The sequence below is a fragment of the Schistocerca cancellata genome, chromosome 5, assembly GCF_023864275.1.
Source record: "Schistocerca cancellata isolate TAMUIC-IGC-003103 chromosome 5, iqSchCanc2.1, whole genome shotgun sequence".
In the NCBI taxonomy this organism is placed as follows: domain Eukaryota; kingdom Metazoa; phylum Arthropoda; class Insecta; order Orthoptera; family Acrididae; genus Schistocerca; species Schistocerca cancellata.
This window is the reverse complement of record NC_064630.1, coordinates 125,523,788-125,550,894: the sequence shown is the minus strand read 5'-3', so window position 1 is coordinate 125,550,894 and position 27,107 is coordinate 125,523,788. Positions and strand designations below refer to the sequence as shown.

The 27,107-nt window shown below is 39.3% G+C and overlaps 1 protein-coding gene across 5 annotated transcripts in view; it reads left to right on the top strand.

Moving 5' to 3' along the window:
- The first annotated feature begins 2,790 nt into the window (after positions 1-2,790).
- Positions 2,791-27,107, top strand: part of LOC126187799 (B9 domain-containing protein 2) — a 68,635-nt gene continuing 44,318 nt past the window's right edge. The window contains exon 1 of one of the 5 annotated variants that reach the window (XM_049929079.1): positions 2,791-3,290. The gene's annotated coding sequence lies outside the window, so the exon portion shown is untranslated. Of the gene's footprint in view, positions 3,341-3,562; positions 3,707-3,871; positions 4,287-27,107 lie in introns of those variants that run through there. The other 4 variants (XM_049929083.1, XM_049929082.1, XM_049929081.1 and 1 more) reach the window with 4 other exon arrangements.

Sequence of the window (27,107 nt, the reverse complement as noted above, 5' to 3'; positions counted from 1 at the left end):
AGTGAACCATTCAACAAAACATCATCAATATGGGCTTTCGCAGCCAAAGGCCCACTCGCATACCCTTGATGACTGCACGACACACAGTTTTACACCTGAGGCTGTCAACATCAACATTGGACTGTTGATGACTGGAAACATGTTACCGGTCGGACGAGTCTCATTTCAAATTGTATTGAGTGGATGGATGTGTACGGGTATGGAGACAACCTCATGAATCCATGGACCCTGCATGTCAGGGGGGACTGTTCAAGCTGGTGGAAGCTCTGTAAGGGTGTGGGTCGTGTGCAGTTGGAGTGATATGGGACCCCTGATATGTCTAGATATGACTCCGACAGGTGACACGCATATAAGCATCTTGTCTGATCACCTGCATCCATTCATGTCCATTTCGACGGACATGGCTAAATCCAGCAGGACAATGCGACACCTCACATGTCCAGAATTATTACAGAGTGGCTCCAGGAACACTCCTCTGAGTTTAAACATGGACAGGGACAAAGAAACGACGGGGGAAGTTGACTGGTACAGTTCAGCACAGAGAACAACTTAACCCATTATATCCCATCGTATGATTTATCATACGCTTGCTCTTCTCAGGTATATTTGTTTTCAGAAGCTCTTTGTCAACAACTGAAATATTTCTATTATGGCCATTGTTGAAACTGACAGTAGAACTGGAGATCAAGATTGTTTATTTCATGGTGGAAAGCATTTATTCTAATGCTATTGACTCTGCTGCTTCTTGTCATGGACAGGCGGTAAGTAATTATAAAATTATGATGTGCAGGTTCATAATGTTGCTCATATTATTACACATTAGTAATTTGAATACTGAAAAGAAATATATAAGCACAAATTGGAAGATAGTATTTTATCTGCTTTGTTGTGGTACTGGCTTATATCTTTACATATGAAATATCATACAGTGGGTAGTAAGGGGTCATTTTTTCACACTTGGTCCTATTTATTTTAGATATAATTTGGAGAAGGAGAGGGACTTGGAAATGGTTCTAGACACATATGATGATACATGTCAGGAGCCTGAATTTGTACATGTTCCACCAAATAATGGCGAGGACACTGATAAAGATGATGCAGGTAGTGATGCAGAACAACAACCTGCCATTGTTCCTTGTTTAGAGAAGACACATTCTTCATTGCCGCAAAGTGGAAACCTTTCTTCCGACTGTTCCTCCAGATTCTGATTGTCAGCAATAACTGACGGAACTATTGTAGCAAAGCTGGAAAAGGGACAAAAGATGGAGATCAGTAAATATTGATGGCCTTGTTGAAAATGTTACATCCTTTTCCACTCAGGAGGAAAATCCTTGCTGTTCCGAATCACGATCGCGGTCCCGAGTTAGGAAAGCACGACACTGGATAGAAGAAAGACTAGACTCTTCACACAAATTTGAGGTATCTTTTGATCCTACACCTGACATAACAGAACATCTCTGCACATCAAACTTGACTCCAATAGATCTTTTTAGTAAAGTTTTTGATTCTGATTCGGTTGAAATTCTGACGAGAGAGACAGTAAAATGTGCTGCTCAAAGGGGCACAACATACAAATAAGTCATGATGACATCTACAAATACATCGCTATTTTGCTGTTATCTGGATATTTTAAGGTCATGCATAGACATATGTACTGGAAGATCAGATCTGACACTAACAATGTCGTTTCGAATTCTGTCTCCAGAAATTCTTTTGACAAAATTCACAGTTTCTTCCACGTCAATGATAATGACAGCATTGAAAAAGAAGATAAAGTTTATAAGGTTCGGCCATTAATTTCACTTCTAAATAAGAAATTTCAAGACATCACAGAGCCTCTGGTGTCAAACTTCTCCTTGGATGAGGCCATGGGCCCCTATTATGGCTACCACTTTGTGAAACCTTCTTTCTTGATGCAATAATTTACCAACAACCGTATACATGGAAAAGAAAGTTGCATATAAAATGTCAAGTATGCAAAGGCTGTAACTGAAAAAATTAAAAACAATGTTTTATTTGCAGGGCAAATAGGAAACTTGATTTCCATTCCAAACTTGTGAGACAAAATACTACAGTGATAAATAAAAGTACAGGTGAAGAAATTTCTCCATATTCAGAGGTAAACAATTTTGTGTACGATTTTGAACCTACAGTGTAATATTTAATTTTTTGCATTGTGCATTTTAGAAATAAAAAGTGAGTTAACAGAAGTTTCCTTATGCATATTGCCTTATAATTTCCTCGAGTTTTGTGAAAGGCTGCACGTTTCTGGAATTATCTTCCCCAAAGACTGGGGCGATATCATTGCTGAGAATTTAAGATATTCATAAGATCTTCTGGTTGCAAGGAATCTTAACGTTGCTGTGAGGCGCTCATGAGCTGATAATGATTGCCTCATATTTGTGTCTCTTCTTTATATTTCTGGGGTAACAATTTTTATTAACTCCAGATAAGTGATTTCCGTCATACGCATGTAATTATGCCAATCTTTTGGCTGAAATCTTAATTCCTTAAGTAAATTTGTATGAATAACTTTTCTCTCTTGAAAGGTCAGTTTTTGGTCCTGGTTTTTCTTTTCCGAGAATTAGTATATCACGCAGCACAACTACGGTAGCCGCTACACACAGCAGTTCAGTTTCCATTTTAGAACTGTAGCGTTATTATCTAGTGACCGGGTGAGCTCGCTCATGTGTGGCGGGATCGTTTTGGATCGGGGCAAGCGACCAATTGCATGCGACAGATCGCTGCGAATTCGTCGGTCGTGTGTGCTGCTGCTGTGTGGGAGCCTTTACGAACTTCAGCTTCAGCAGTAAGGGGCTGTTACCATAGCAACCAACTCGGGAATGTAAACAATTTTTTGCCGTTGTGGTATACTAAGTAACAATTACTATCAGTAACAGGAGCAGCAACAGATATGAAAAAAGGAGTGAAGTGCTAAATTTGAATCCTAAAAATGAATGTGCAGAAGAAAATCCTTAGTATTTTCTCCGTCATTAGAAACAGGCCTGCTAATCAGTTATAAAGTGTTATGTAGCTGTATGCGTAAGTTTTAACGCTGTATACATACAATTCGTATTCTGTGTTATCCAAGCACTTCTTCGTGAAAGTTTGTCTTCCGCACTCTGAATCACCTGATCAAGCCAGCTCCGATTGCGTTTTGTGAAAGCCAGCAGTTGGGTCAGTTGCCATAGCAACCTACTCTGGAGTATAAACAAAGCTGTGGAGTTGTCGAATACATCCTAACCATTATCTACCGATAATAATAGGATAAGCAGACATCAGAAAATGAGGTGAGGTCCGTAAGTTGAAGACTAAAAATGAATCTTCGTCATAATTATTGGTAATAATATTATTTGTTTAAACACGATACACTACATCAAACTTAGCATCACAAAATAAAGTATCGTCATCATTTAGTATAATACAGTTTTTCCCATTGTGGGTTGTTGTTATTATCTAGTGCATTTTGCAAATAGTCAAATTTGCTAGATCAATAGCAGCTTAACTTTACAACGGGCTGCACGTATTTACTCGTGTTATCTTGACACCAGTGTTATGTTTTTTGTCTGCTGCTACAAACTGTAACAGAAATATAATTTGAGAGGATTCCTTTCCAAGTGCGATTTAAAGCATCCTGATATTCTTTTGACATAGGAGAAATCGCGCAATAAAATGAAGTTTGGATAATAACGGTCGAAAATCCAAGGTATTCGTATGGTAATAGGCTACAATACAAATTATATCATATTACAGTATTAAAAATAATTGTCCATCGTAACTAGTGCAGCAAACTCAGATACGTTCAATAATACCAACCTGCCATTGGGCTGACGCTTAATTCTTTTCGCATTTCATATTCGCAACACGTGGTCTATTGGTTGTTTTGCTGGTGCTAGATCCTAAAACCCGCGCTCGACTCCCGGCTTGGTCGGGATTTTCTTCGCTCAGGGACAGAATTCCGTGTTATCATCGATGCGCATTTCGCGAAAGTGGCGTCAAATAAAGAGAATCGCCCTAGGCGATCGAACTACCGCACATGTGTTTTCTCGACCAATAATACCATACGATCATTTCATTTCGTATCTCGTGAAATCTATCAAAGAACTTCCTTAGTCTATTTTCCATTCATACCCTACCCATCTGAAAGATTGTCGTGTTGGAAGTCCAAATGTCACGCAACTCAAAACTGGCAATACACATTCATTATCAGTTGTTTATGGAACCGTGAAGAGGGGAGAATACATAGTTAATAGCTAGCAAATGGAAGCTTATTTGTGAAAACTCAGGTTTGCTTCAAATAAGCATTGAAGTTTATTAAAAAAATTACTGATACAATGCTATAGTTGCCATACATTATATTTAATTTCATGCGTTTCTAATAGAACTGATTATGTAGAATAGCATATCACTTGTTGGTAGAATATTTTTTAGATGAATTACTTTAAATTTGTTCATGTAATCATCTATGTCATTACTGCACTATTATTTATGCAATCATCTATGTCATTACTGTACTACTATATATGTTGTTATCTGAATTTTTTGTGTAATTATTTGACATATGGATGTCCTTTTTCATGTATCTGCTTATATAAGTTTAAATTGGTTGCCTCATGATCATCTATATGTGTCTATTACTGTAATAAATTACTGCAATAAATTATAGTCAGTGACATCAAACACCTTAGACTGTCCTAAAAGCCAGACAGCACTGATGTAGATAAGTAATTAATAATATCAGTTTTGTAAATTGGCTAGACAGGTGTGTGTGTGTGTGTGTGTGTGTGTGTGTGTGTGTGTGTGTGTGTGTGTGTGTGTGTCAGGAAAGGTAGTAAAAAAAAAAGTAAACCTGGGATATAATAAATAGGAATACAGGTAAACAAAAAAGAAGAAAAAACTACAACTTTATTATTAAAAGTTAAGTTAAAACTGTTGAGGAGGACTCACTGCAGACTACCTAATTCACTAAATGTGATTTCAGCCCAATAGTGCAACTCCCCATGAAGGTTAAGACCACATTTATATAATCTGAAACAGCATTAGAGATACAAAATGTAATTAATAAATTTAAAAATAAAATGTCATGTGGTGATGACGGGACTCCAAAGTAATGATATACAGATTTCCAGTTTTAATTATGTCAGCAAATTAAAGTTTTTTCCTTCTTTTTTGTTTACCTGTATTCCTGTTTATTATCTCCTAAGTTTATTTTATTTTGTTACTACTTCTTCTGGTACATGACTCATTGACAAGCTTCTTAATTGCTATTATAACTTTCTTATATTCTTTCCTGTAAATCAGGGTGGTGATTCTTCTGTAAAACCTGAAATTCTTAGGGAATTACATTTTAACTTGGAAAAATCAGAGAAATTTCACGGAATTCTGTGTTTTGAATCTAGCATTGGAATTTAATTTTATTGAGTTTTGTAAACCACAAATTGTAAAATTATCAATATGTCAAAGTGTGTTAATTATAAGAATATTATCCATATAAATTACTGATGTTTAAAAACTGGATTCAAACTACCTCAGCCAAGAGGAAGAAAAAAGGTTGTTATTTTGAGAAGCTCTGCCCCCCCCTCCCCCCACCCTTTTCGCCACACACTCATTGTTCTTTATCGGGAACTTCTTATGACGCCATCTTGCTCCCCATACCTGGAATTCAGAGGGAATTTTTTTCCATTGCTTTGATTTTAATTTTGAGTTGCTTAATTAGAAATGAAACATCTTAACAATACCTTTACCGTCATCCAGTTCTATGACTTCATTGTTTGTTTGTACATGAATTAAGTCATCATATAACTGAATTTCATGCATACTGTCAAACTCATTCTGTTAATTTCGTACATTCACTATTTGTTGATTTGCACTAGAGGCAGACGGTAGAAAGGTTCAGGTATGCCATGTTATTTTATTCTTGGTTAAGTTCCCTTATTAAATAATACTATAGTTCATTTACAGTAGTATTCTTTTTATTTTATGCTGTATGAACTTATTTTCTTTCTTAAATGTAGTGTACAATTCCACCATTAAATACATTCTCATAATCTACATTTATGACCTCTTGCCACATAAGGAGAAATATTCAGTACTAGTTGGTGGCTTTGACCAGTGATGTAGAGAACCACGATAAACAACATGATGCTTATAACTTCATATCAGTGTCAGTTTTTCAAATGGTATAAACTACAGATCAGTGTGTCCCTATGACCTGGCTTTTGCTTTCACATTTGTTGGTTTTGGCAACTCACAATTAGACACCTTCCAACTTGAACTTGACCTTGACCTTGACCTTGACCTAAGCTATAGATCAGTCTGTCACTACAACCAGGTTTTTTGTTATCACATTTTTTGGCTTCACGAACTAACAACCCAACTGACGGTGCCGTCACAACAACCATTAACATTATGTAACTGGTCAGAGCCAATAACTAGTACTGAATATTTCACTTGACCCTTTGTTAGTTAGTTTCATGTCCCATAGATCATTTGAATGATTCTTTTATTGAAATGATGTGGAATGAATCAGTTTATAGGGCATGTATACATGATTAGAATTAATATTAATGGCCTCATTCTTTTTTTAGACCTACTCATGAAGCAACATTTAAAATCAAGCTGTCCCCTTCCCTTCCCTTACGTTACCAGTTTTGTCATGTTACACGTACTTGATACTCACCTCAGTGTGGGTTTACCAACTCCAGTATTGCAGCAGAATCTCCAACAACCCTGCCCAGGGTACACTGACTGCCAGTGTCTGATGAGTTTGGCAAGACACATGACCATCTGTAAAGGATGGAAGATTTGGGCTAGGTCAAAAACCCTAACTCTGGATCACCAGATGGGAATTTGAACTTTAATCCTCTTGAATGCGAGTACAATGTGCTGACCACTGCGCCACCTCTCTGCCTCTCTGAGTGAACACTGGGCTAATGAGAATGAGCTTGCAGTTACCAAATTTGACAATTTTTGTATAGTAAATAGCTACTGTAGGAAAGAGCACATTGGAGGTGGTGTGGCAATTTATTTCAACCAGTCACTCAAGTGTACAATAACCAAACGAGACCTAAATTCTTTGTGTGATGAACAGCACTTTGAAGTTACGGGGATCCCAGATAGCACAGTAAGCCGGTTTCAAACTTGTTTCCAGCTGTAAAGTTAAAGTATATAAGCTTGATCAAAGCTGGAATATTCAAGCCTGTTAGCTGGATTCTAGCTTGAAATAAACATCAAAGTTGTCAGAGTTCAAGCTATATTTCAAGCTTGACTTATCAAGCTTGGCTCCAGCTGTATCTACACACGTGGAATACAGCCTGGTATTTACAGCTTGTTTTAAGCTATATAAATATTAATCTGAATTTATTGAACCTAATTAATTACGTTACATAATATTTAACATTTGTAACATTAACGTACCGAACTGTTTTCTAGTATAAAACAAACTTGTCAACGAACCACAACCATTAACGCGCGTCACAAAGGTAAAATGGCCATAAACGTAACTTTACGTTACGTAATATTTAACATTTGTAACATTAACGTACCGAACTGTTTTCTAGTATAAAACAAACTTGTCAACAAACCACAACCATTAACGCGCGTCACAAAGGTAAAATGGCCGTAAACATAGCAAGGCTCAGAAAAGTAAATAAAATAAGATAAAACAGAACTGGAGACAGCCACACTCAAACCAAACTCCACGCCGTCATGACGTCACACACAACACCCTTACGTCACGGCTTATAAACGCTTGTGGCGCTTCCCGTGGACGTCTATGGAAGCTATGCTGCGCGCGCATCTGCTGTACAGCCTTCCAGGGAAATTACAGTTTATTTCAAGCTTGGGAAAATTATTTTAATTCAAGCTAAATTTTTACAGCTTGATGTAAACTGTGTAACAAGTTGATTTTTCAATCTTGAATTTTCAACTGAACCTAAACTCAATACCCACCTTGAAACAAGCTGTGTAACAGGTTGATTTTTCAATCTTGAATTCTCAACTGAACGTAAACTCAATATCCACCTTGAAATAAGCTTGAGTGCTAGCTGGGATAATAATCAATAGTCATAAGCTAATAGTAGTATCCATGTACAGATCACCAAAGGGAAGCATTAACATATTTTTAGAAAAAATGGACATGCTACTGAGTGAATTAAGTAATATTAAATGGCTACACTATGATATTGCAATAGGAGGTGATTTGAATATTGATTTTGATGTTACTAAATGTAAGGGTAGTGTTGCAGATCTGGAAAACTTACTAAGACAATACAATTTACATCATGTCAATAACAGGCCCACAAGGAATAAAGCATGTTTAGATAACATCTTTGTAAACTTCAAGACCACTGAAAACACATGCGAAGTTGTAGTGTTCCCATTCTCTGACCATGACTCCGTATCTGTAAATTATGCAAGTAAAATTCCCCTCAATAGGAGCAATGCAAACAGACCTGTCGCAACAGTTGTGATTACCAGACCCGTAACTGAGGATAAAATTAACACATTTCGTAATTCCCTTGCTGACAGAGACTGGTTTGTGCATTGTAGTGTTGATGGACATTACACATCAAGTAATTACCTGCCAGCTAAAATAATATTTGATAGATATTAATGCATTCTTGACCCTATTTAACCATAGTATTCCCATAAAGAAACTCAAAATAATGGACAGCAGCCGCAAATCCAGATCTCAAAACAGGCAAAATATATGGTACACTAAACAGCTGACAGATCTAAAGAAACAAGTTTTGTTACTGTACAACATATACAATAGTATGAAGTCTGACTATGCCAAATCAGCCTATGTGGAATGCAGGAATGAATACAAAAAAGCCATCCTGCAAGCCAGAAAAACCTACAATGCCAACAGTATACATAATTCCACCAATAAATGTAAAACCGCTTGGAAAGTAATTAACAGTGCTGCCACAGATACTGAAAAAGACATAATTAATATCCCATCTCAAACACTCAATGAGTTTTTTATTAATTCAGTGAAAGAAATAGGAGATGCAATAGTCAAACCAGACATTAGCCCATCAGAGTTACTCTCCCAAAATTGGGGTAGACAGTCACTAAATGCAAGCATACTAACCTTCTCTGAAGTATCGCCTAGGTTTGTACAAGGGGTCATAAAACAACTGAAATCATCCGATAGCTTAGATATACATGGCATATCATGCAACCTGCTAAAAAGTGTTTGCATAAACAAGTGCTTACTTGAGGGATATTTTCCTGATGAGTTAAAACTGGCTAGGATCGTCCCAGTATACAAAAAGGGAGATAAAGACTCTCCATCTACAGGCCTATTTCAATAGTACCCGCATTCTCCAAGGTAATAGAATGCATCATGTACCAACAATTATCATCTCACTTTGAGAATCTAGGAAATTATTAATGGTACACAATACGGGTTTAGGAAGAATCTGTCGACCATTGATTACATCAACACGGTAGTCAGTTACATCCTCAAAGTTTTTGAGAACAAAGGCTTTGCTCAGGTCTCATTCTGTGACCTAAGCAAGGCCTTCGACTGTGTTGAGCACACGCCACTACTAGAGAAACTAGAATTCTATGGCATCAAAGGAAACAATCTCAGACTATTAAAAGCTTATCTCAACAACTGTAAACAGGTAGTTTGTGTTGGTAAGGAGAAGTCAAACATAGAAAATGTTAAAATAGGTGTGCCTCAGGGATCTGTACTGGGCCCTTTCCTGTTTCTGATAATGATCAATGACCTCCCCTCATTTATTAGATCCACCACTGTATTGTATGCAGATGATACGACTTTTCTTCATAGCAGTAACAATCTTAATGATCTTAAAACCTGTGCTGAAAATACATTCACTGACGCAGCATATTGGTTCAGAGCAAATGGTTTCCTACTAAATGAAAATAAAACTCAGCAGATAATCTTCACTCTAAGAGACAAGCCACTATCTGATGACCATAGTTCTGTTAAATTTCTGGTAGTTTATTTAGACAAAAAGTTATCCTGGGACTAACATGTAAACTATATTAGTAGTAAGCTATCTAGAGTAATTTATTTATTAAGACAACTCAGAAACCGTGTACCTGAAACATACATCAGATCATCTTATTTTGCATTTTTCCAAAGCATAATATCGTATGGCATTATCTTGTGGGGTAACTGTAGTCATATACATGATATCCTATTATTGCAGAACAAAGCCATTAGGATAATTACAAATTCTTCACATAAGGCTCACTGCAAACCCTTATTTACTAAACAAAAAATTATGACAGTAATAAACCTCTATATATACAATGTCTATGTGAAACATAGAGAAAATGTACATTGTTACAACACAAGGAGCATCAAACACATATACACACCTTACCACAGATTATCAAAATCAATAAATAGCTATGAAGTCACAGGGCACAAACTATTTAATAAGCTGCCACATGCTATACAGAATCTTCCTGAACATACAGTCAAAGAAAGACTGCATGAATGGTTTATTGCCCACCCATTCTATGATATCAATGAATTCTTCAACTGTAAAATGATGTAATCCAACAGATGACCCACTGTACATTTATTGTAATATAAGCTAAAATATTTCAGTAGTTAATACCTTATCACACTGTATTATAAATTGTATCTTCATTTGACGTTGTCAATTGCTGTAATGGCGTAAAGACAATAAAATCTTTATTATTATTATTATTATTATTATTATTATTATTGGTAACATTGGTAAATATTAGTAGTGTAATGCTCATAGCAGTTGTGCTTCTAAATCTCAACACAATAAGTTTGCCTGCTGATCTTGTGCCTCAGAAGGAATATTATGTCAGTCTTGTCATTTAGTAGTCAGTCTTCCTCTGTATGATCCATAATACAAGTAGTCAAGAAAGTAGCAGTCTTTGACTCATCATGATGTCTACACTGCAGTTAGATAAGCAGCCCATCCATATTTCTTCCCTAGAAAGTGAATTATCAAGATGATTCCTTCATGGATATTTAACATCAGCAAAATACAAACATATGGATCCAGCTTTGGAATATATCCTTATATTCCCCCTAATCCTCACCAAGGTGCGACTAAGCCCCCCCCCCTCCCCCCCCCCCCCTCCCCAGTTCATACCAGATTACCTTTTGCATCCAGAGTGAACAGATTAGCCCCTTCATTTTATAGCTGTTAACAGTTATGGATAAGAATCCATGTCTCTATTAAAAAATCATCTTTGGTACCATTGATACAGCCTTAGTTATGGACCTTTTGCTCTACCTTTACTGTGCTTTTATATTGTACAATAGTTCTGTAATCACCGTCTATTGAAGCAATGAAAAACAACAGGTTATGGACCTAGTACATCCACATTGCTAGTAGCATGCAAAACAAAGACAAGCACGATGTGTGTCCAGAAAGTAGTGCAATTTTTTTAACCAATGATTTTATTTTAGATATCATTACAAATGTTTAATATTCTTTGAAGTAGTTCCCTTGGGCATGTACACATTTTTTCGAGTGGCTGTGCCATGCATGATACACATCCTGGAAGGCTGCAATTGGGGGTGTTGGCAAGGGCCCTTGACATGGCACCTTGGACAGCTTCATTGACCCAAAATGGATTGCTTTGAGGGGGTGGTCTTGATGCTTGGGCAGAGAGAAAATTCACCCAGAGCCATGTCAGAACTGTGGGGACATTGTGGCTGCAATCCCAAGTTGTCATTTGCCAGGTGCTTACGAAAGTGCAGAGCAGTGTAGCCTGCAGTGTTGTCTTCGTGGAGCTCTCCTTTCTCACTCAGACAACTGATTTTCGCAATTCTTTCAGCACGTCAAAGTAATGGACAGCATTCATGGTTTGGCTTGGAGCAAGCTCTCTGTGCGTTGTGCCTTTGGCACTGAAAAGGACAATCAACATTATTTTCACTTTTGACTTGCTTATTCTTGCTTTTCTCAGATGGGGATCCCAAGGTGTACCACTTGCAGCTTTCTCATTTTGTTTCTAGGTCATATTCGAAACACCATGTTGCCGGTAATAACACTTTCTACGCGTTCAACAAGTTCACTCATGACAGTCACGTGGTGATTCTTCTGATCGTCCATCAAAAGCTTGGGAACCAGCTTCAGCTTGCACACACCTTCCTCATGTGCGATTTATTTTTCACCAGTTTGTGCACAATTGTTTTGGGAATGTTGAAAGTTTCTGCAATCATGTGGACACTAAGCCACCAGTCAGCATTTAACAGATCACACACACAGGCCAAATCGCCATTGGCTATACTGGCTGATGGCCGTTCAGCATAGGATTTGTCAACTACCTCTTCCCAGCTTTCCTTAAATGCTTTCAACTACTGCAAAAGCTGTGTATATGATAAGGCTGTATCACTGTAAGCTTGCACAATCAACTGCATGAGATCTGCTGTTTCAAGAAAAACTTTATTGCGTAACATAGCTTAAGTGATGATTCAGAGACTGGCAATAAACAGAGGTGCACAATGACACTGATTTGATGTCCCAAGTGCAAGGAGCAGACTGGTGAAGGCATTGCTTTGAAGCTGAGAGCCCCCTGTCATAATCGAACCTATCGGAACTCACTACAGCTACTTTAAGTACTGGCACAAATGCAATTACTTTCTGCACCCACATTATGTGTATGTTTCATTACATCAAGAAAATTTGTTTCGAGACACTAATACAGAATGTGAATGCTATGACTTCCTCAAGTGCTAACTCTGTGCTATTAACTGAGAACCTAAAAGGAAGAGGAAAATCCAGCAGGTTGTGACAATACCTGGAGATTAAGTATGGCTTTTAATTTGACGTTGTGTGCTATGACTGAAAGCAAACCTAATAATCACTCTCCGGCTGGACAAGCAGGCAACTTAGAAAACTATGTGACTCAGTAGGGGTTTGATTGCTTACTGTCACTTTTTGGCCCAAACAACATAAATCTCACGTGACATGCAGAATAGTTTGTCAAATAATAAAACTTCATAACTAAGCTGCTATGCAAGTAAGAAGTTATGTAATCATGATATAGGTAAATGTATCCCAAGGGATAAATAATGTTGGTGAAATGCACTGAATCACATATTAACTTGCAGTGTTTATTTCAAGTTAGACAGAAAACCTCCAAATAAATCATGTATGAACTGTGGTCATACGACTATACTATGAATACGAGTTTCTCAGTCACAATTGAAAACAAATAAACAATGAGTAGCAAGCAGAGTGATAGGTAATTTTCAGTGCGCTATTTATCATTAAAGTTTGTACCCCAAATAAGTCACTGTTATCAACAGCTGTGTATGAAAAGTTCTACTCACACTCTCAGATATACTATTATCAAAGTCTATCACTACCAAAAGTACTATCATTCACACATGGAGCTTTTAAAAGTTCAGTGTGATAACAGAAATTTATGCAAAGTCCACAAAGTGCAGATACAAAGCACTCTAAACACATGTGACATTCTGACCACCCAACATCTCATCAGTTTTACCACGAACCAACAGTGAAGCACCTCAGCAAATGATATAGGCCAAAAAGTCTCAGGGCTTAGCCTGCTTGCTTATTTAAAACCTGGGCCACCTGACTTACTGCTGTATACAACACATGTTTCCCTAGGCCACAATATTGTAAGGTTTACAGTTTTTTCATATTCCATTTAATTTATGTATATATATAATAGACATACTCATAAATTCTTACATATCTACATGTTCAATATTGAAATAGTTTTTAACAAAAATTACGGAAATTACACTTGTACTGAGCTCAAGTTAAATGTGTGACACTTTTGCATACTGTTACAGTACCATATTGGTCAAACCAAACACTGTTCATGTTAATAATTGTAACAAAACCAATTGTGAATTGTGAAAATTATAAAGGAATTAGCCATGTAAACTCAGGCTATAAAATATTTGCAAAAATAATCAGTAATCATTTAAGAACCAAAACAGATAGTCTCATATTAGAAGAACAATGTGGATATTGGAGAGGCCATTCATGCAGTGAAAATGTATGTGCCATAAAAAAAAAGAGTTATAGAGAAATGGTGAGAATGCAGTTTAGAGACACTTGTAGCTTTCATTGACTTTGAAAACTTTTTTGAGAGTGTGTACAAGAAGAAATGATGGGACATAATGATTGAAGCTGGATGTTCTAGACATCTTATTAAAGCTATATGAAGCTTATACATGGACACAAAAATAATCATAAAAGTTGCTAATAATAGAACTGTAAAAATAACTATCAATAAGGGACTCAAGCAAGGCTGTAGCCTGTTACCAATCTTATTTAATGTAAATATAAGTCATTTGAGTAAAAACTGGAGATATAGGAAGTAAATTTGGGTTGAAAGATTAATAGAAATAAGTATGGTATCCTTATGCAGGCAGATGATGTTACCATTTTGGAAGAAAGTGAAGATAAACTACAAAAAGCAGTTTGTTAATTACATCAATTAGGAAAAAGAGAAAATAACCACCAAATATCAACAAAGAAAACTAAAATTCAGACTCATCATGGGAAATACTCCACCCAGCCAAAAACAGTAATACACCACTTAAGCAGGTTTCCAGCATTAATTTTTTAGGATGCAACTTAAGTTATTGTGGACAAGGACATAGAAAGTAAGGTTAACAAATATTAGTCAGTGTGTGAAATGATGAACAAAACATTCCACAACAAAATTTAAATTTATAAAACAATGGGTACAGCTGTATTGCTGTATGGAAGTGAGCCATGGTTCCTTAAAAGACATGATAAAAGCAAACTACAAGCAACAGAAACAAGATTTATTAGGAAAGTGAGAGGTGTTACCAGGAAAGAACTTATAAGAAATGGAGATATTTATAATGTTGATGTGAAGACCGAACAAATAAAATGTTATGGAAAAATCACTTACAAACAATGAGTGCAGAAAGAATCCCACATCTGGCCAAGCTGTATCAGCCAAGAGGAGGAAGGGGCATAGGAAGACCCAGAATGAAGTGGAAGTGAAAAGTGAAGACAGAACAAATACAATGTCCGCCGCTCGTGGTCTCGCGGTAGCGTTCTCGCTTCCCGAGCACGGGGTCCCAGGTTTGATTCCCGGCGGTGTCAGGGATTTTCACCTGCCTCGAGATGACTGGGTGTTTGTGTTGTCCTCATCATTTCATCATCATCAAGGAAAGTGGCGAAATTGGACTGAGCAAAGATTGGGTAATTGTACGGGCGCTGATAACCACGCCGTTGAGCGCCCCACAAACCAAACAACATCATCCTCAGAACAAACACAAGTGCCTAAGCCTTGAAATGCAGAAGAAGAACAAAATCTATTTGCACTAATAGCTACTGCATGGTACTTATTGGAAATGGAACATGCTGCTGCTAATAATTTATCCAGATGTGGAGAACTCTGTTTTGGTAAATGTTTCAACAAGAATAAATAATAATTTGTTTAATAATTTAGATGTGTAATATTGTATCACCACTCTTGCTCATCATGTAACAAACACCAGTTCCTTTCTGTTGGTGTGCCATACTTGTCCTTAACTTGTCTGTAAACAGCAGTAACAATTGTGAATAATAAATGTTTCAAAAATAATAGTTCTAAATCCATAAGTTGTACCATCTTGGCGTGAATTTTTTTGGAGTCTAGAGCTTCTGACAATTAAAAAAAAAAAAAAACTCTTTGGATTCTCCGTAGTAATTTTAACAGTTTGTTTAAATGTATAGTATTTTCAGCCTAATATTTCAGGTGTCAGTTCATGATGGCTTTCATTCTTCACTCACACTGGTCAAGCCGGTACCTGGAACACCGTCGCTTAATGGCTCGCTGCTTGTCACCTCATGTCTAACAAGCCTTCCCCTCAACACACACCAACTCCTTGGTCTGACTGTGTTTAACAATCTACCAGCTCTTGAAGCTCAACTGATTTGCAACACAAACAGTCATAACAGTGCTTAACATATCTGGTACTAAAAAGTTTCAGATAGATTATATAATGGTTAGACAGAGATTTAGGAACCAGGTTTTAAATTGTAAGACATTTCCAGGGGCAGATGTGGACTCTTGACTACAATCTATTGGTTATGAACTGTAGATTAAAACTGAAGAAACTGCAAAAAGATGGGAATTTAAGGAGATGGGACCTGGATAAACTGACTAAACCAGAGGTTGTACAGAGTTTCAGGGAGAGCATAATGGAACAATTGACAGGAATGGGGGAAAGAAATACAGTAGAAGAAGAATGGGTAGCTTTGAGGGATGAAGTAGTGAAGGCAGCAGAGGATCAAGTAGGTAAAAAGACGAGGGCTAGTAGAAATCCTTGGGTAACAGAAATATTGAATTTAATTGACGAAAGGAGAAAATATAAAAATGCAGTAAATGAAGGAGGCAAAAAGGAATACAAACGTCTCAAAAATGAGATCGACAGGAAGTGCAAAATGGCTAAGCAGGGATGGCTAGAGGAAAAATGTAAGGATTTAGAGGCCCATATCACTAAGGTTAAGATAGATATTGCCTACAGGAAAATTAAAGAGACCTTTGGAGAAAAGAGAACCACATGCATGAATATCAAGAGCTAAGATGGAAACCCAGTTCTAAGCAAAGAAGGGAAAGCAGAAAGGTTGCAGGAGTATATAGATGGTCTCTACAAGGGCAATGTTCTTGAGGACAATATTATAGAAATGGAAGAGAATGTAGATGACGATGAAATAGGAGATATGATATTGCGTGAAGAGTTTGACAGAGCACTGAAAGACCTAAGTCAAAACAAGGCCCCGGGAGTACACAACATTCCATTAGAACTACTGACAGCCTTGGGAGAGCCAGGTCTAACAAAACTCTACCATCTAGAGAGCAAGATTTATGAGACAGGTAAAATACCCTCAGACTTCAAGAAGAATATAATAATTCCAATCTCAAAGAAAGCAGGTGTAGACAGATGTGAAAATTACCAAACTATCAGTTTAATAAGTCACGGCTGCAAAATACTAACGCGAATCCTTTACAGACGAATGGAAAAACTAGTAGAAGCCGACCTTGGGGAAGATCAGTTTGGATTCCGTAGAAATTTTAGGACACGTGAGGCAATACTGACCCTACGGCTTATCTTAGATTAAGGAAAGGCAAACCTACGTTTCTAGCATTTGTAGATGTAGAGAAAGCATTTGACAATGTTGACTGGAATACTCTCTTTCAAATTCTGAAGTTGGCAGGGGTAAAATATAGGGAGCAAAAGGCTATTTACGATATGTATAGAAATCAAATGGCAGTTATAAGAGTTGAGGGGCATGAAAGGGAAGCAGTGGTTGGGAAGGGAGTGAGACAGGGTTGTAGCCTCTCACCGATGTTATTCAATCTGTACATTGAGCAAGCAGTAAAGGAAACAAAAGAAAAATTCGGAGTAGGTATTAAAATCCATGGAGAAGAAATAAAAACTTTAAGGTTCGCCGATGACATTGTAATTCTGTCAGAGACAGCAAAGGACTTGGAAGAGCAGTTGAACGGAATGGATAGTGTCTTGAAAGGAGGATATAAGATGAACATCAACAAAAGCAAAACGAGGATAATGGAATGTAGTGGAATTAAGTCGGGTGATGCTGAGGGAATTAGATTAGGAAATGAGACACTTAAAGTAGTAAAGGAGTTTTGCTATTTTGGGAGCAAAATAACTGATGATGGTCGAAGTACAGAGGATATAAAATGTAGACTGGCAATGGCAAGGAAAGCGTTTCTGAAGAAGAGAAATTAGTTAACATCGAGTATAGATTTAAGTGTCAGGAAGTCATTTCTGAAAGTACAGGGCTATTACAAATGACTGAAGCGATTTCATAAATTCACTGTAGCTCCATTCATTGACATATGGTCATGACACACTACAGATACGTAGAAAAACTCTCAGGTTTCTGCCGCCAGAGCGCTCGAGAGCACAGTGAGCCAAATTGGCGTCAGGAGCCGAGAAAGCATATGTCGTGCTTGAAATGCACTCACATCAGTCAGTCATAACAGTGCAACGACACTTCAGGACAAAGTTCAACAAAGATCCACCAACTGCTAACTCCATTCGGTGATAGTATGCGCAGTTTAAAGCTTCTGGATGCCTCTGTAAGGGGAAATCAACGGGTCGGCCTGCAATGAGCGAAGAAACGGTTGAACGCGTGCGGGCAAGTTTCACGCGTAGCCCGCGGAAGTCGACGAATAAAGCAAGCAGGGAGCTAAACGTACCACAGCCGATGGTTTGGAAAATATTACGGAAAAGGCTAAAGCAGAAGCCTTACCATTTACAATTGCTACAAGCCCTGACACCCAATGACAAAGTCAAAGGCTTTGAATTTTCGGCGCGGTTGCAACAGCTCATGGAAGAGGATTTGTTCAGTGCGAAACTTGTTTTCAGTGATGAAGCAACATTTTTTCTTAATGGTGAAGTGAACAGACACAATGTGCGAATCTGGGCGGTAGAGAATCCTCACGCATTCGTGCAGCAAATTCGCAATTCACCAAAAGTTAACGTGTTTTGTGCAATCTCACGGTTTAAAGTTTACGGCCCCTTTTTCTTCTGCGAAAAAAACGTTACAGGGCACGTGTATCTGGACATGCTGGAAAATTGGCTCATGCCACAACTGGAGACCGACAGCACCGACTTCATCTTTCAACAGGATGGTGCCCCACCGCACTTCCATCATGATGTTCGGCATTTCTTAAACAGGAGATTGGAAAACCGATGGTTCGGTCGTTGTGGAGATCATGATCAGCAATTCATGTCATGGCCTCCATGCTCTCCCGACTTAACCCCATTTAAACCTCCTCTACCAAGAAACGTGCCAGAACTGCGAGCTCGCATCAACGATGATTTCGAACTCATTGATGGGGACATGCTGCGCTGAGTGTGGGAGGAACTTGATTATTGGCTTGATATCTGCCGAATCACTAAAGGGGCACATATCGAACATTTGTGAATGCCTAAAAAAACTTTTTGAGTTTTTGTATGTATGTGCAAAGCATTGTGGAAACATCTCAAATAATAAAGTTATTGTAGAGCTGTGAAATCGCTTCAGTCATTTGTAATAACCCTGTATTTGTATGGAGTTTAGCCATGTATGGAAGTGAAACATGGACGATAAATAGTTTAGACAAGAAGAGAATAGAAGCTTTTGAAATGTGGTGCTACAGAAGAATGCTGAAGATTAGATGGGTAGATCACATAACTAATGAGCAGGTATTGAACAGGATTGCGGAGAAGAGGAGTTTGTGGCACAACTTGACTAGAAGAAGGGATCGATTGGTAGGACATGTTCTGAGGCATCAAGGGATCACCAATTTAGTATTGGAGGGCAGTGTGGAGGGTAAAAATCATAGGGGGAGACCAAGAGATGAATACACCAAGCAGATTCAGAAGGATGTAGGTTGCAGTAGGTACTGGGAGATGAAGAAGCTTGCACAAGATAGAGTAGCATGGAGAGCTGCATCAAACCAGTCTCGGGACTGAAGACCACAATAACAACAACAACATATCTGATCAGAGATGAATCTGAAATTATTACCAAAAAGGCTAAAAAAATTTTGGCAGTTGAGCCTTCTATTAATGTGTACCTACAGAAGACTCCGGTGGTGAAAGAAGCATGGAGTAAACTGAAAGAAGTCTATGAAGCCTCGTTAATGAGTTAAAGGAGTCAGAACTAAAAACATTGATGTGCAGGATGGCTCAAGGGAAGCCAGGACCAACAATTGCATCTCACAAAAATGAGGCTCAGTGAGAATGAAAGAAGACTGTGAACCATCTCAACAAATTTGACTCCTCAGAAGACCTTTCTGAATACCAAGACCAAAGAAGATGGATTGTTAGGTGTCCTGTCATACTAAAGATTGATGAGTATCAGAACTGTCAACTTTGGATGAAGCATTCTAATCTGAGGACTCAGACACATGGCTTCATGCAACTTACGAAGAATTAAACTCACATGCAGAAAATAAAATGTGCAAATCAGCAATCCAACCTAAAGACCAGAAAGCTTTTGATGCAAAGTGGGTTTTTAAGACAAAAACAGACTTACAAGGGAAAATAATGTACAATAAGCTTGTCTGACAGTTGAGGGATGTGCCCAAGTCTTACTTACTGGTGATGTGATACATTTCAGATATTTGTGGATGCTAGCTACTAGATACAACTTGGACATTGATCACTTTGGTGTAGTTACAAATTTTTTTGTAAGATGACTTGAAAGAACAATTTTATGTTAAAATTCCCATGGTTGAATAATATACAGGGAAACATTCCACGTGGGAAAAATATATCTAAAAACAAAGGTGATGTGACTTACCAAACGAGAGCACTGGCAGGTCGATAGACATACAAACACAAACATACACACAAAATTCAAGCTTTCGCAACCAATGGTTGCTTCATCAGGAAAGAGGGAAGGAGAGGGAAAGACGAAAGGATGTGGGTTTTAAGGGAGAGGGTAAGGAGTCATTCCAATCCCGGGAGTGGAAAGGCTTACCTTGGGGGAAAAAAGGACAGGTATACACTCGCACACACACACATATCCATCCACACATACACAGACACAAGCAGACATTTGATTATATAATGAAAATAATAAAAGACAAAAATATTAAAAGACTTAAGAAAGCAGTTTTTTTTGCTAGAAAATCAAATTGGATAAAGCTTTAGTAAGTTTAAATTCCAGCAGGTCTACAGCTGACTCCTGCATTTATCAGAAAAATCAAGCAAGAGACATATTCATCAATGAAGTTTAGCCAGATAACATACTGCTTTTTTATGTAACAGTCAGAAGAAAGAAAAAAGAGAGAAAAAAATAAGGAACAGTTTGAACTAAAGGACTTTGGAGAAGTATATAATTGCCTGGGGATCCGAATAAAGAGAGACTGCAGATGTGGACTTTTATGAATGGACCAGTCCCATTATACAAGGTGAGCACAAAGTCTTGCCCTGATTTTAACAATTTATTACAGAATAACCGTATGACATAATAATTTACATTTGATGCCGTTACATAGGTTAGTGTTACTGTGCTCCCTTTGTAGCTTCTAGAATGTCGAGATGGTATTCTAGTTCCCGCCAGGTGTTTTGTAACATGTGTTCTGTCACAGCACCCACAACAGCTTGTATCCTAGCCTTCAGCTCGCTGATATCAGCAACTGGTGTGTGGAAGACTCTGTCCTTGATATAGCCCCAGAAAAAAAGTCAAGGGGCTTAATGTCTGGAGAGTGGGATGGTCAGGGTGTTGGACCATTCCTTCCAATCCACCAATCTGGAAATGTTTCATCCAGGAAATCACACACTATCAAAGCCCAGTGGGGGCGGGGGATGCTCCATCTTGCTGGAAAATTATCCATGGTTGATATTCTTCTAACTGTGGGGCAATGAACTGTTGCAAAACATTTAAGCAAATGTTAGCAGTAATGGATTTTTCCCTGAAGAAAAACGGTCCAAAGAACCGTGTTATACATGAGGCTGTACCAAACATTCACTTTTCCACTGTCTCGCTGTAACTGTACAGTAGCATGTGGAGACACTGAACCCCATATACGGACATTATGCCTATTTACCTTTCCACTGACATTAAAGGTGGATTCATCGGTAAAGCATATGCAACTTAAGTAATCGTTAGCACCATCAATCCTGCTGAGAATCTCAGTTGAAAATTCAGCATGCGTCAGCAAATCATTTGGTTCCAAGGCCTGCACAATTTGCACTTTGTAAGCATGTAACCTAAGCCTTTCATGAAGAGTCTTCACCACACTTGCTTGCAGTATTTGGAGCTCACATGTTGCTTGACGACTTGATTTAGATGGACGCCATTGAAATGATTACCAAACACGATCAACAGTTGCATCACTTACACGAGGCCTGCCACTTTGAGGACGATCTTCAATGCTGCCTGTTTCTTTGCATACCGTCGCTTTATTGATTTAACATCAGGAGGGTGTGTCCATAAGAAGCCTGAAATTTACGCTGAACACTGATGGGCAATTTCGTTTCATGAAACCAAAGCACACATTGCACTTTCTCCTGCTTCGACGCCGTTTCGCCAGCAACTAATGTGACCTAACAGACCACGTTGGTGTTGTGGAGCATTAGCGCATCTATTGGTACAACAACTAGTAAGACTAACCTATGTAATGCCATCAAATGTGACTTATTATGTCAAGCGGTTATTCTGTTACAAATTTTTACAATCTGGCAATCTGGGCAAGTCTTTGTGCTCACCCTGTATAAATCAGTAACATAGTACTCATTGTTATATTGTCTTACTTTCCTCTAAGCAAAGAAGTATGTGTAACTATAAATAGAAAGCAACAGTTTACATTACTGACCCATAAGGCAGTGGAATACCACTTTTAGCCTTGGCACACTGCATTTTAACTATACTAGTGCTGTCTACAAGGAGTACCTACATATCGATGGCTTGCCACTCCCGGTGATAGCAGTATGCTGGGATGGAGCAAGTTATACAGTTCATCTAAATATCATTCCATACTGTGTAGGTTCATGCAAAAGGCCAACTAGGAGCTTATGATAATTGAAGGAAAGTAAAGAAATCTAGAAATGCAAAGAGACTATGTATTTACTGGTCATGCTCACGTGTTTACTGCAAATCCGTGAAACATTTTATCCCAAAAATAGATTGAGATGATCCCAAGCAGCAACAGAGTAAGCTCTTGATTTGTAAATTCTGTGTCCCCTTTTCTGATCTCAGATTTATAGCAATGTATAAAACACAAGTTTTAGGAAGGGAACTTTTAAAGCTCAATAACTGTCAATGAGATGATAATAGACTGTGGCGCCGATGAGGTCGACACCAGCATCGATATGTGTTCGTCTTTGAACTCTGAGCATTGTCTTTGGTTTCTTCCACCATGTTTAGTTCTTTGTGAGCCTTGGATGTGTTTAGGTGAATAAATGAACTACTGCTAAATGGGGTTTGTTTGGTGTAACTAACCTGAACTTCCCCCTCACTGGTGACCCCGAGTTGTAACGTCTTCTGTTTTCGCCGTTTTACTGTGTCCGCCACCTCCGCGTCAGTTATTTTCGTGTGTATTACATCGACACAGCATTCAAACAATGACTTCAGCCCAGTGCCTAATGCCGGACTTTGTGATCGACATGCATCGTGTTACGGGCGATGTACACCCGCCAGGACTGCAACACGATGCCTCTCACTCGACAATTACGCCGATTTCGCCGGATGTTTTCGAGCCTGCAACAATAAGTGAGGTTAGGAGTGCACATGAATCTGGCTATCAAACGCCTTTGTTCCCGCCACATGTGCCCTCCCTCATAAACTGTGCAGTTACCTCTCATGGATCTCCATGCAGTACGGGACCAATGCCGATTTCTGCAAATGTTAGGTCGGACAACCTACTACACTTTGTCCACACCACCTTCCCTGGCATTTCTAGTGAGATCTGGTGCAACAACAGTATGGACACGTTATGCCCCCTCATCCCAACCACATTCTGTCGAGCTTTCTTCAACACTTTGCATAATTTAGCCCACCCCGGTGTTCGTGCATCTGCCCGCCTCATAGCGGAGCGCTTTGTGTGGAGAAATGTCAACAAGGACTGCCAGCAATGGGCATGCTCCTGTGTCATGTGCCAACACTGCAAAGTACACAAGCACCCCCCCCCCCCCCCCCCCCCCAGCATCTTTTCGATCCCACCTGGGCGTTTCCAGGATATTCATATTGATATCTTCGGCCCTCTCTCCCCCTCTTCTCTCGTCTATGGACTGAACAACTTGCTGGGTCGAGGCTGTCCCCCTCCCCAATATTACGGCAGAAACTGTTGCTCGAGCTTTCGTCGAGTCATGGGTATCGTGTTTCGGATGTCCAGCTATCATCACGACTGACCAAGGCAGACAATTTGAGTTGGCCCTGTTCAACGAGATTTGTAACATTTGTGGCATCCGGCGCATCCATACCACTGCATATCATCTGCAAAGTAACGGGCTAGCCGAGTGCTGGCACCGGACTTTCAAGGCAGCTCTTCAGTGTTACGACTCTGCATGGATAGAGGCCGTTCCCCTTGTGCTACTCGGCATTCGTGCGATCTATAAGGAAGACCTCAAAGGCACAATATCCAAGTTCGTATACAGCCAGAACATTGTTCTCCCTCGCGAACTTGTGAGCCCTGCCACTTCTCTCCCTCAGTCTGACTTACCTTCCTTCGTGGACCGTGTCAGATGCCACTTCATCAACCTCCATATCCCTCCGCCCGCCAGCCATTCCTGCCCTAAGGTTCACGTTCCAAAATCTCTGGACAATTGCGAGTACGTCATGCTTCGAGATGACACTGTCCATGCTCCGCTCCAACCTCCATATACCGGCCCATATCGAGTTCTCTGGCGCTCAGCCAATACCTATGACATCTAGATGAAAGATTCAGCTGTTACAGTCTCTCTCAACAGACTTAAGCCTGCTCATGGTGAGCCTTCTTCTACTCCCCTTCAGGCCACAACCACGCCACTCACTGTCGTGGCTCACGACGCTCTGAACATTCCCTCCATGTCGGACTTACACACTTGATCGAGTAACTTCCAGCTCCGATCGTTGAGCTCTCCTCTGACCTCGCCCTCTACCCCGGTCTCACGCACTCCGTCGAGTGACCACAGGCTCCTCACCTCGGTCTTACCTACGACCACGCTCTCGCCGCCAGGCCCTTTGCCGGTCCCTTTGACCTCTCCGCCATTGCCTGCCTTGCCCTGTCGAGGTTTCTCACACCCGCCCCCCCCTTCCCCCCATCTTGAACGTGCCCTCGCTCGAGGTGTTTGTGCCTGTCCCCCTGGACATAATTCACGACATCTCAATAATACTGCACGATTATACACTGTTCGTCGTGTGTTTCTCTTCATCCAGTGCTCATGACACAACCTCTGCCATTCCCTGCCACCTGGTGAAATGTGTTCCCCTCCCACCTGACGTCAACCTGGACATGCTTCATGTGTTCGCCACGCCCACTGGAGACATTGTCGTCATCACTCCATTCCACCTGCAAACCGCCGGCCTACCTGTAGCCGCACGACCAGCACGCCCAGTATGACGCCCAGCTTGCTTCAACAACTTCCAGGCTCGGTGGCCGAACCTTCCTTCATGACATCTACCCACACAGCTCCCCGAATGTGGATGAATGGGTACAGCTTTTAAATCCATCTTTTCTCAAATATTATTACAGAATTAACTCCAATGAGTCTAATTATTATAACCAGCACCCACCACGAGATTGAATTCAGCCTGGTGACATTGCAGTCATGTGACATAATAAGGAAAGTGTATAAACAGAGCAGAGATGAGTGGGAATTCATTCTAGTGATGATACATGTTGCAAATTGGAAAATCTGTTGACATGAATGACTTTGACACATGAATGACTTCGACAAAGAGTAGATTGTTGTGCACCAGCACCAGGGAATGAATATTTCAGTAATGATGAAGCTGGTCAGCTGTTCGCTTTTTATTTTATTTATTTATTCCATGTGATCTGATGGTACACAGTATGTTGCAGATGTCGGAAAATATCAGTTAACATTATTAACATATATTAGCAGAGGCCTATAGTATCCTAATGTATTATATTGCTCAATGTTTTCAATTTAACACAAATAGCAAGATTACTGTTCTAAGTATTCATTTACAGAGTAAAAACAGTGACATAACAAATATGACTTCATAGCTTTGTTAAATTTTATATTGTCTTTGATGGACTTAACACTGGTGGGAAGATTGTTGAACAGTCGGAGGCCCATGTGGAAAGCTCCCTTTTTACACAGTTGAGTGTTTGTACATATAACATGCAGATTTGCGTTTTTCCTGGTGTTGTGTTCATGGATTTCATTATTTTTTATGACTCTGGGGTCAGTTGGCACTATGTGCTTTCTGAAAAATTTTAGAGCCTCGAGAATGTAGAGGCAAGGCAGTGTGTGGAAAGTGATTGAAGATCGGTGAAACCGTGAGTAGGTGACAAGGTGTGCAACCTCCTCATCTTGTAACAGCATGTGAAGACTGGAGACATACCTTCTGTAAAGCAGGATAGGCAGCAATCTGCGGGAGATTTGATGACTGTTAACAGTGCAGGTGCAGGCATAAATGTTTTAGAGCACTCAGGTTCTCATGGTTGAATATGACTCCCCACAGCAGGCAACCACTGTGTTCATGTCCCAATGGCATCATTAATTATGATTGCATTGGACACGGGGTCATTGAGATGGGGCTGTGAACCATTGGAAACATGTCACATAGTCAGATTAATCACATCTGTTATTACACCCGGTCAGTGGTTGTTTCTGGAAATACCATCACCCAGGCATAAGGCTGCTTGATACGTGGACTGTGCTACAGGTGCATGCTGGTGGGGGGTGATATTATGCTAGGGGGGGGCATACGGCTGGACTTCCATGGAACATGTGGTAGTAATTGCTTGACATGTGGGTAAACATTGTTATGGAGCACCTGAATTCATTTCTGCTTGAATTCTTTGGCAATGTGATTGCTCCAGCATAATAACTATCCATGTCACAAGGCCAGTGGTTTGAGGAACATGTTTGTGAACTTGTGTTGATGTCTTGCCCACCAAATTCACATGACTTGGATCCACTGGAACACTGTGACACTATTGGGCACCTACTCTGCTCCCACAAACCACTAGACTATAATTTATGGAAATTGTGTGACCTGTGTATAGACATGTACCTCCACAAACCTACCAAGGACCTGCCAAACCCATGCCATGTAGAGTTGTTGTTGCTGTATTGTGTTCCAAATGTGGAGCAACACACTATTAAACATATGGTTGTAATGTTTTGGCTCATTGATGTGTGTTGCTTAAGAAATATTAATTGTGAGAGGTTTTGTGGTATTATTCCTTATTTCCTTAGAGCAATGATTCATTTTGCTTAAATCAGAAATAGTAATTCTGGATTTCTTACTCCCACTTTCTTACATCCTGTTTATTGTGCCTTTAATTGCACTAAATTTACTTCTTCATTGCTGTTAGCTTCCAATTTATTCTCTGTTTATTTGCCTACTCTCCCAGAGAAATGAAATTATTATTTTTCTCTCAAAGGTAATGATTTTGACATGTCCTGTATACATCTAGAAACTGAAGAATTTGATCAA